Raw genomic sequence first — 11,542 nt, 5'->3', positions numbered from 1 at the left:
GATCTCCCATGATTGATGATGTATTCGCTTATGCTCTTCTTTTGTTGTAAAAAATCAATGTTTAGAACTTTGCCGAAGTGGAAAGAATCAATAGGCTGAACTAGACTTGTTATGTTAGTCATTGTTCTTAAGTGTAATGAGAAAGATGAGGTCATGCGACATTTGCAAGACTTATGCCACAAAGATTGTCTCATTATCCTAGTATTGACCACGATGAGTTATATTATCTTGTTATGTACATAATTGATTTCCGCTACTTGATCAATAGTAGTGTCCATGAAAATTAATTTGCAGCATATGATAGTGGTCACATCATATGATAGTGGTCACAACATATCTGTAAAGGGATCTTGATGCAGATATGAGAGTGCCCGAGGGACCTTAAATGTTTTTTTGACATGGGTTTAGTTCTACACTTAGTGAATCAACACAAATCCTATCCACACCAACACCGCCAGCAGCTCCAACAACATCAACGTATGTCCTGGTTGATATGAGCATTTTGTGCGACGTTTTTAACATGTGTTTATCTCGAGTTGTACTTTTCTTAGCTCTTAGTGTGTCTAACTTTCCAGGGACACCAACCATTTGTTTATATATGTCGTATTGAGTGAGTTATGACTGTTTTAGCAAAGTAGTACAATTATGTCCGGGAAGCATGTCTCCAACTAAGATGTGGTACTTCAATGTAATCTTGTTTGATTTATACCCTAAGTGTTGTTAAACCAATTTAGGTAAGGCTCTAAGTCAATCTAAATGTCAATAGAAATCTTGCATGATTAGATGTTCCCCTAAGGTTCTAATTGTATTGGTGTCTAAAAGTATGTAATCAGATGAATTATAATGCATGATAGAACCAAACTTATAATTATGTGGTGCATTGGTGAATTTGGTTTAGTTTGGTAAAGAGAACTCGATCATGTAAATTGTAATTTAGGTTTTATTTTAGTAGTTAATAATCAATCTCAAACCCTTCATTATTTGTTAACACAGAAAATTTAGAGTTCCATTCAATTCCCGGGACTGAACGATCACTGTTTATTCTATACTTACAATGACATTTACAGGATCCATTTTGTTAATATTAGCCTTAACCCTCCATTTGTACCTTGCTAAGGTTGCTTGGGGTCGAGAGCGGCTTTTATTAACACTTTGCGAGCAGTCTAACACAAAAATGTATTCCGAGCTGAGTAAGGGGCATGCTATTTTCATTACCCTGGTTCAAGGATTACAAAATTGGATCTCAGAGGCCCATAGACTGACATATATCTCGGTGATGAAGTCGATAGTGGAAACATCCTTTCAATGGTGTAGCCTCCGTGGTGTCCAATAAATGAGTCATGTCTTGCGACTATCTCTGAATCTAGCTATCTAGCCTTCTGAAACAAAAGAATGAGTTTTTTTCTAGACAACATACTTAGGCCGCATGTCCACCTTGCTTTATAACTTAGAAATTAACTTTGTATAAATAAATAAATATATATATATAGCTTCAAAAGGAAATGATACCTTAATTTTTAAGGTATATCAGATAAAATATGACCCTACATGGGGCAGTTTCAGTTCATTGCACTGTAGGCTCCTCTGCTCCACATACCTTAAATATTAGGACTTTGTGAATAAAAGCAATTAGATTTTAGGATATTCTTACACATTGTTAAAAAAAAGGTTTAGTCATTATTTGCTTATATTTGTATTTCATTCTTTATACAACTACTAACATTTCTTTTATTTCATTTTATACTTGACCACTAAAATTTTGTATGTCTTTGTATAGGTTATTTGTTAGTTATAACTTTTAAAAAAAGAGTTGGAGAATTCTATTGTTAACAGTTGATTGAAGCTCTCAATGGCTTGGGAAGGACAACAAGTGTTACAAGAAGTGGAGTTCCACCACACTCTAACTTTGATGCATGATTTGCAATTAATCTAACTCATATTAACTTTTACTTAATCATTAACATTTTACTAACTTATTCTTTGAGATTCTATCTCTAGTTTTCTAATTATCTTTCTTTCGATGTGATGCAGTCTAAGAGTGGAGTGAGCATGCTTTGAGTTTTGATATAGCAAGGAGACACAAATTTCAAAGTGTACAATTCCAATTGGCGTTGCCTAAAACTTGAAAAGAAGTGGAATTTGGAGGTGTACAATTCTAACACACTTTAAAGGACTATAAAAGTTAAGTGCTGCATGGGAGACAACTCATTTTCAACTGTACCAGTGGAAGAGTCGTCTACGGGAGTTTGAATTTTTCTAATCCCTTCACTTTTATGGTTGAATTATATATATTTAGATTTGTGAACTTGTTTTATGCTTAGGAATTGCATTCTTACTTTTGAGCTTACATTGAAGACAATGTAATTTTCTAAGTGTTGGGTAGATTTACAAGTCTGTTTTGTGTTTGTTTGTTTCTGTTAAAAAAAACAAAACAAAAAAAAGTTAAAAGATGTGTTTGCTTTATTGAGTCATCCGAGTCTTAGGATGCCCCTTAAGTCTATGATGATTATGTCTCTAAATGCATAGATGATGGTTTTGCATTCCATAAGCATTAAATTGTTTGTTTCATTGATAATGTGGATTTGAAATGAACATGTGAGATATAGATTGATTATAATATGGCATACATGTTTGGTTATAACAACTTATGAGTTTTTGAGCCTATATGTACTTTCTTCATGAGATATAATAAGAAATTTCGTAATTCTTTTTAAACCTCATTATTCTTTGCATATTTAATAACTATGTCTCATAGTTTTTTATGAACTCTAGAATTTACTATAACTCGCTTTTGTGATTGTTGAAACTTTTAAGTCATAAAATGCTCTGACTTTGAAAGGGATTTATGGATCATTTCTAGGAATACCACCAATTTTGCCAAACAACCATGTACATATGTGTCTTGTTTGGGACTTCTTAGTTGAATCTCATTTGAGCCTACATTGAGCTTTTTCTTCATTACATATATTATCTTCATGCTTAGTACAATAACTTTTACCTTGTCTTATAGACTTGGCAGAACTTTTTTTGAGATAATGTATGAAATAAGTGTGGGATGAAAGACATATGAAAAAGATTAAAAGCTTTTAAGCATAGTGACGAAAAAAATGAAGAAATTAAAAAAAATGAGAAAAAAATGTTATATTCTCTTTTGTTTGTGATTTGGACTTGAGTTGTAATTGAAGATCTAAAACGTTAAATTGACCTTTGTCCATTTTCACTTTATGTATAAAATGATGATTTGGCTCAACTTATTAATATTTGACCATTGATGATGTTTGGTATCATAAAGGTGATGTTTACTCTGCTAAGCCTATATGATGACCTTTGTAATTCCTTAATATCCATGCCTTTAGCTAAAGCCTAAACACTAACATTGTACAATGATCCTAATAATTCTTAAAATGAGCAAATCTTGGTCTGTAGAGATATTCACAAAAGTTGAGCATATGGTTTTGGTCCATTTGTGCACTTAGTTGTTAAATGAGGTTTTCCAAAAGATATTCACAAAGTGCTTTCATTTGATAAAAATATGCAAGTTATTTGTTGTCTTACTATCTATTCTCTTGCATATACTTATGTGTGAATTATAGCCATGAATTTGAGTGAAAAGAATAGAGTATGCCTTACGAGGAGGATTGGATTGACTAAACATGTTAAGTGCTTATTGTTTCATTTCTGACTTATTCATACCATGAAGCATGTTTATGAAGCTTGAAATTTATCTGCTTACATTCAAATGCTTAAACTTGAAAGCTATGTGTTATGAGATTTTGAAACAATCATTTAGGGGAAATAATGTTTTTATAGAGTTTTTGTTTTGCTAAGGGACTAGCAAAAGCCAAATGTAGGGTATTTGATAGGAGCACTTTGTGCGATGTCCTTAACATTTTTTACCTCTAGTTATACATTGCTTAGCTCTTATTATTGTAGTATTGAGTCATTTAGTCGAGCTAAAAGTCTATCGTGGCGTTGGTTGCATTTTGGTGTTAAAACAAGTTGAAAACACATAAATTGTCGAGAGTCCTATTTACAGTAGGATTCCTTGTGTAACTAGGAAATCTAGTTAAATTAAGAGTCTTAATTAATCGGCATTTCTATAACATTTGTGATATATTGAGAATCCTACTTGTATTAAAAATCCTTTTCAAACTAGGAAACGTACAATTTGGGAAAATCCTACTTGAACTGAAAGTCTTATTCCGTAATTTTCCTTATCTTACTTTCCTACTCCGTAACTTACTTGTCTTTTATTATTTTCAAATTTTAAAGATGAGATTGTGTAGCTAGAATGAAGAAAAAATAGAGAAAAAAAGCAAAGGAGGAAAATAAAGAAAGAATGAGACACCTAAAAAAAAGAAAAAGAAAGAATTTATTAAGGAGATTGCACCCACCAATGAAAACAAATTAGTGAAAGAAAAAGGAAGATATAAATGAGGAATTAAGTAAATAAAAAGAGATAATGCAAGAGAGAAAGAATGAGACACCTAAAAATGAGAAAAAAAAATTATCAAAGGAGATTGCACCCACCAATGACAAAAATAAGTGAAAGAAAAATGAAGAGATAAATGAGGGATTAAGCAAATAAAAAGAGATAATGCAAGAGAGAAAGAAAGAGGCAACCAAATTAAAGGAGGAAAATAAGGAATTGATCAAAGGAGATTGCACCCACCAATGACAAAAATAAGTGAAAGAAATTGAGGAGAAAAAGTTCAAGCTATAATATTCAAAGAGCCAAAACTCTTCTATAAATAGCACAACATTCTCAAAGAAAAATGATCACTTCTCCTTAGAATTCAAGAGCCAAAACTCTACCAAAACACTGATAGGAGCACAAAGTGTGACGTTCTTAATGTATATATGCCCTATTCTTATGCTTTGTTACTTCTTATTTAGTTGTTTTTAAGTTCATATTTGTCATATGTATGCTATAGGTAGAGCTATTTCGAATTGAGATGATTTGATGATGAAATTGTGCTAAGTGTTAGAACTCCTGATTGAGCTAGGATTCCTTACTCGACTAGGACTCTACTTTCCTATTTTCATTCTTTCCTATTCCTTAATCGACGATTTCTTTTCAGGAAAGACAAATCATATTTGGAAAGAAAGGAGAGTTGCCGAGTTGCATTCCTAGTTGAACAAGGAAATCATATTCGAGTTAAAGAAGGAGAAGAGGAGGCCGGCCTAGCTATTCCTAGTTGGACCAAGAGATTGCCGTGCAGCCCTTAAAGTGATCTCCCTATTGAACTTGAGATTGCCGTGCAGCCCTTAGCCGTGCAGCCCTTAAAGTGATCTCCCTATTGAACTTGGTTTCCTACATCAAGTTGGATATGGAGTACATAAATCAAATCCATAACAAAGAGGATTTCAGTTTCCCAATTGGATTCTATCTCCTTATGGCACGGCAAGAAGGCTTCCTAAACCTCTATATATAGAGGCCGGCCTCTCCATTCAGAAACATCATCAGCCCTATACACAAACACAGCCATAGCTCTGCCGAATTCATCCTTCACCATTCCAAGAAATCCTAAAACCGATTCCATCATTCCCCACCTATCAATAGCCTTCAAACACGCTTGTGAAGAAGGTTTCATCCATAGAAGTCTCGGCTACACTTGTGGATTGCTTGATTTATAAAGTGTAACCATGATTCACTCTTGTTTAATTTCGGTTTTGGTTTTATTCTTGTGCTTGGATGAAGCTTGCGATTTGTTTAGAGTAATCTTGTATCAATTTTGTCTATGAAATAGCTACTTGATTCAATTTATATAGAGGATTCGAAAATTGTTTTGGTTTTATGAATTTCTGTTTTTGGTTTCTGCCGAATGTGTGTATGAACAATTTTCGATGCCTATGTGTTATGACTATGCTTGTAGCATGATATTTAGGTTGTTGGATTAAAGACTTATGCTAAGAACATGTTTATTCTTGTTTATGTGATTTTCGAATTGCATGGTTGTTGGTTAAGTAAGTGACATACTTGATGAATTCAATGTGCATGGCTTTGGAATTACATGATTAAGATGAACATGTTAGAATTTCGATTATGGCTGCTTGGTTTTGATCGAATGTGTTAAGTGTCTATGTGTTTAGGTTACTGCTTAGAACCCTAAATGCATGATCCATCCATGGTTGCTCAATATATGTCTCGGCATGATTCAATAAGAAGTTGTAGAACTTAGTTCGATTCCCTCTGTATGAATTGTTTTGGTGATTGTTTATGTGTTGGTTGGTTGATCACTTGTATATATTAGTTTAGGTTTTATTTACTGTTTTTATGATTCAATCCAAAATCTATATCAAACCTTAAAACCTTTATGAATTCGTGTAAGTATTGTGATCCTAAGCCCTGGCTGGATCCCCGGTTTGTGAACGATACCCTCTTGCTTTATACTACTATGACGTGTTCAGGGTTAAATATTGATGTCGAGTAATCGAGCACTCATCAAATGGCGCCGTTGCCGGGGATCCATTAGAGATGGATCCCTAACTTTTACTACGAATTCATTGTGTATATTGTACATTTGTATATTCTTATTCTTATTCTTATTTCGTGTAACATATAGTAATGTATTTTAGGTTGTTGTTTTGGTGCTTGAGTGAATGATTGTTGTAGGTTGTAAATCGAACGGAATAGGTAAAGTCCCTTTTGTTAATATTAGCCTTAACCCTTCATGCTAGCTCTCGAGTTTGCATGAGGTCGAGGGCGGCTTTTATTAACACTTGGAGATTTGTCTAACACATGAGGTTAAGTCCAGCTGAGTAAGGGGCACGCTCTTTTATTACTCTGGTGCATGGGACCAAAATTGGATCTCAGAGAACTACTGACTGACATACATCTCGGTGATGGAGTCGATAGGGAGTTCGCTCTCCGTAGTTCAACAAATGAGTCCTACCATGTTCACTATCTCTGATTGAGCTAAAGGCCTTCTGAAACAAAGACTTGATCTTGTGTCTAGGCATCCATACTTAGGCCGCACGTCCACCTTGATTTACAACTTAGAATCAATCGATCGTTCGATCATTGAAATAGCAAAAAGAAATTGTGAATTGTATGAAATTTTGTAAACGTAAAGAACTAACTCTTGTAAACTTGACATAGTTGCCGTGCTCGTCCCCTTAAGTGTGCGTGTATGACTAAGGGAAGGTACGAATTTTATGTATCCATTATGTATTCTTCAAGGCTAACTCGTTACCTTTCATATAAACAGGTACTATGCATGTCCGAATTTTCTAAGAAGACACAAGAGCTCAAGGATCGAATTCAAGCACTTAGAGATTTGAACAACTCTTTCATAAGTAGACCTTTGAATTTCGAAACATCTCCAAGCAATTCAAACTTAAACTCTTCACCTAGATCAGAAGAAGAGGAAGATCTGTCCTTTCCCTTCGTCTTAAATTCAGACTTAGACACAATTGCGGGCCGTGACATAATTCCTGTTGGTGCTCCAATGGCACTCAAGAATGCATTCATTCCTACCACCCCGGAATCACCCTCATGCATTGCTTTCACTCCACCTGATGAAGCTAACTTCTCCATTCCTGTTCAATTGCTTGGGCAGCTGCCTAAGTACTCTGGTTCTTCAATGGAAGACCCTAATGTTCACCTTAGGGAGTTCTTGGACATTTGCAAGCTCCAATCGATACATCATCTTTCTCAAGAAGGCTTGAGGTTGCTTTTGTTCCCATTTACCCTTAAGGATGATGCTAAACGTTGGTTGTATTCTTTACCTGCAGGAATCATCACTACATGGGACGAAATGACTAGGAGGTTCTTGAAGCAATTCTTCCCTGCTCAACTTACGAAAAGACTTAGGAGGGAGATTCAGAACTTCACTCAAAAAGATGGTGATTCACTATATGAGGCTTGGGAGGAATTTCAGGAACTACAAAGGAAGTGCCCTCACCATGGTATTTCGTTGGATGACTTGGTGCAATTCTTCTATGAAGGACTCGACACCACCAATAAGAGCATGGTGGACTCGACATGTGGCTGCACCTTCATGAACAAGACCGGTCAAGAAGCTTACACCTTGATTGATGACTTGGCTGACAACAATCGCCAATTTAGTTCCAAGGAGAAGAGAGGAAGCAAGAGCCGTGGGGTGTATGATGTTGATGCAAGGAATCAGATGGCGACTTTAGAAAAGAAGCTTGACGTGTTAGTCAAGGCATTCAATGGTTCGAGCATCAACCCTCAAGCATGTGGCATTTGTTCTTTCAAGGATCACACGACTGACAATTGTCCAAATGGTGCAATGACTGAAGAAGAGTTGAACTTTATGGGGCAACAAAGGCCTAGGTATGATCCATACTCGAACACATACAACCCTGGACTTAGAGATCATCCAAATTTTCGTTGGAGCAACAATGCTCAAGCATCCAATGCTCAAGGTCAAGGACCTCGTCCTTCAGGTTTGTTTGTGAGGCCTCAGGTACCTCAAGGTTCTGCTCCCTTTAACTCTAATGTTCATGGTTCGAATAATGCATCTTCACCTAACTATGATGAACTTTTGAAGTCTCTTGCTCAAGGGCAACAAAATCTAAACTCTGCTACTCAAGCTTTAGTTACAGGTCAACAAGCTCATTCTAAGGACATAACCGAGCTTAAGAAGCAGATGGGACAAGTGATCGATTTCATGGGCAAGATCCATGAAGGAGGGAAGTTGCCGAGCCAAACTGAGCCTAATCCGAATGTGAAGGCTATGGTGACACGAAGTGGAAGGACCTTGGATGCTCCATTGCAGCAACACAAGAAGGCCGTGCCTTTTATAGGACTAGAGACCGAGAGTTTCAATGCCAAAGACTTAGAGAAGGACCCTGCCTCCTCTAAAGCCAATGATGCCGTGCCTCTACCAAAAGATGATCATGTCGTGCATGACAAAGGTAAGGATCCTAACTCTAGTGGTTTGGTTTCAACTAATGCTCTTCCTCATGTTCCCTTCCCTAGTAGATTTGCAAAGCAAAAGAAGGATGACTCTGATCAAGCCATGCTCGACATTTTCAAGAAGGTGGAAGTGAACATGCCTCTTATTGAATGCATACAACAAAATCCTAAGTATGCTAAGTTCTTGAAAGAATTGTGCACCAACAAGAGGATGACTCGAGAGAAGGAGGTTGTCACAATGAGTGAGACGGTTTCTGCCGTGCTCCAAAGGAAGCTACCACCAAAGCTTAAGGATCCAGGGAGTTTTTCTATCCCTTGTACAATCGGAAACATGACATTTGAAAAGATAATGTTAGACTTAGGTGCATCTATCAATGTAATGCCGCACTATATCTATGAGAACCTAGGTCTAGGTGATTTGAAACGTGACAATGTTGTGATTCGATTGGCTGATTGTTCCAACAAAGTCCCTTTGGGCTATGTTGAAGATGTCCTTGTGCAGGTTTCGAGCTTGATCTTTCCTGCCGACTTCTATGTCATAGACATGGAGCCAACGGAGGCAGATGACAAGGAGGTCCCTATCTTGTTGGGCCGCCCCTTCATGAGGACTGCAAGAACAAAAATAGATGTGTTTAGTGGATCACTCACCTTTGAGTTCGATGGTGAAGTGATTAGCTTCAACATCTTTGAAGCTATGAGGTATCCTCTTTCGGAGTTAAGTGATTGTTTTTCAGTTGACATACTTGATTCTCTTGTAGATAACTATTTAGATACCTTGACAAATGACGAGTTGGCACTCACCATTGCCCAAGGGGCCGGATTTACAAGTGATGGTTCTAACATTTCGGAGTTAGAAGCAAACAATGCCGTGCCATCCTTCATTCTTGAGAACCTGACCTCTCTTGAGGTTGCACGTGAGGTAAGCTTTGTCTCTCCTAGTCCAATTCTCTTAACTACTAACAAGAATCTTCCTTCTGTGGTGCAAGCTCCAAAGCTTGATCTTAAGGTTCTTCCGGACCACTTGAAGTATGCGTTTTTAGGAGAAGAGGATACATTGCCCGTGATCATTTCATCTGCACTAAATGAGGAGCAAGAAGAGAGATTGATTGAAGTGTTGAAGAGACACAAGACGGCAATAGGATGGACCCTAGCCGACATCAAGGGGATCAGCCCTACCATGTGTGTGCATCGAATATTGCTAGAAGATGGTGCCAAACCAACCAAGGAAGGTCAGAGACGCCTTCACCCACCAATGATGCAAGTTGTAAAGGATGAAATCACCAAGTTGCACGATTGTGGCGTGATCTACCCCATCTCGGATAGTAGGTGGATCTCACCTATTCAAGTTGTGCCAAAGAAGTCAGGCATCACGGTGGTGAAGAACAAGGACAACGAATTGGTGCCTCAAAGGACAGTGACCGGACATAGGGTATGTATTGACTATAGGAAGCTCAATGCGACAACAAGGAAGGATCACATGCCATTGCCATTCATTGATCAAATGCTTGAAAGGTTAGCTGGTCACTCTTTCTATTGTTTCCTTGATGGCTATAGTGGATACAACTAAATAAGTGTTGCGGAAGAAGATCAAGAGAAGACTACGTTCACATGCCCTTTTGGTACATTTGCTTATCGTCGCATGCCTTTTGGTTTATGCAACGCCCCAGGTACGTTTCAACGTTGTATGTATCACATGTTCTCTGAGTATATTGGTTCTAAAATTGAAGTTTTCATGGATGATTTTTCTGTCTATGGTGAAGATTTCGAAACTTGTTTAGAAAATGTTGAACTTGTGCTCAAACGTTGTGAAGAAACTAACTTGGTTTTGAATTGGGAGAAATGTCACTTTATGGTCACGCAAGGCATTGTCTTAGGTCATATTGTTTCATCTAGAGGAATTGAGGTTGATAAGTCTAAAATAGATCTTGTGCGTCACTTACCCCTCCCCACGAGTGTGAGGGATGTTCGATCGTTTCTTGGACATGCAGGTTTCTATCGTAGGTTTATCAAGGATTTTTCCAAGATTGCGAGACCAATGAGTTCATTACTTCAAAAAGACGTCCCATTCAACTTTGATGATGATTGCAAGCATGCATTCGAGACCTTAAAGAAGCTTCTAACTTCAGCACCGATCATGGCACTGCCGGATTGGTCCTTGCTATTTGAGTTGATGTGTGATGCCTCCGACTATGCAGTTGGAGCCGTGCTAGGGCAGAGGAAGGACAAGCAGCCCTACGCCATCTACTATGCCTCACGAACACTCAATGATGCTCAACAAAACTACACCACAACTGAAAAAGAACTTCTTGCCGTGATCTTTGCTCTAGATAAGTTTCGTTCTTACTTACTTCAATCTAAAGTTATTGTTTACGCTGACCATGCAGCTTTGAAGTATTTAATGACAAAGAAGGATGCCAAACCGAGATTGATTCGATGGATTCTTCTACTCCAAGAGTTTGATCTCGAGATCAAGGACAAGAAGGGAAGTGACAATGTTGTGGCAGATCATTTGAGTCGTTTGGTGAGAAATGCCGAACCCTTGGCTATCCAAGAGAGCTTTCCGGACGAGCAACTCTTTCGAGTTGAGGTAAGTGAGCCATGGTATGCAGATATTGTCAATTATCTTGTTTCTAAGCAATTTCCGGATACTTTATC

At 37.4% G+C, this 11,542-nt stretch overlaps 1 non-coding gene across 1 annotated transcript; it reads right to left on the bottom strand.

Annotated features, from left to right (window-relative positions):
* Positions 1-7,808: 7,808 nt before the first annotated feature.
* LOC126801337 (small nucleolar RNA R71) lies at positions 7,809-7,915 on the bottom strand. The gene has a single exon (XR_007672828.1). It is a non-coding gene; the product is annotated as a small nucleolar RNA R71 (small nucleolar RNA).
* Positions 7,916-11,542: the final 3,627 nt, after the last annotated feature.

This window comes from Argentina anserina, chromosome 6 (genome assembly GCF_933775445.1).
Source record: "Argentina anserina chromosome 6, drPotAnse1.1, whole genome shotgun sequence".
NCBI lineage: Eukaryota > Viridiplantae > Streptophyta > Magnoliopsida > Rosales > Rosaceae > Argentina > Argentina anserina.
The sequence above is the reverse complement of the archived record's forward strand: the minus strand, read 5'-3'. Positions and strand labels throughout refer to the sequence as shown.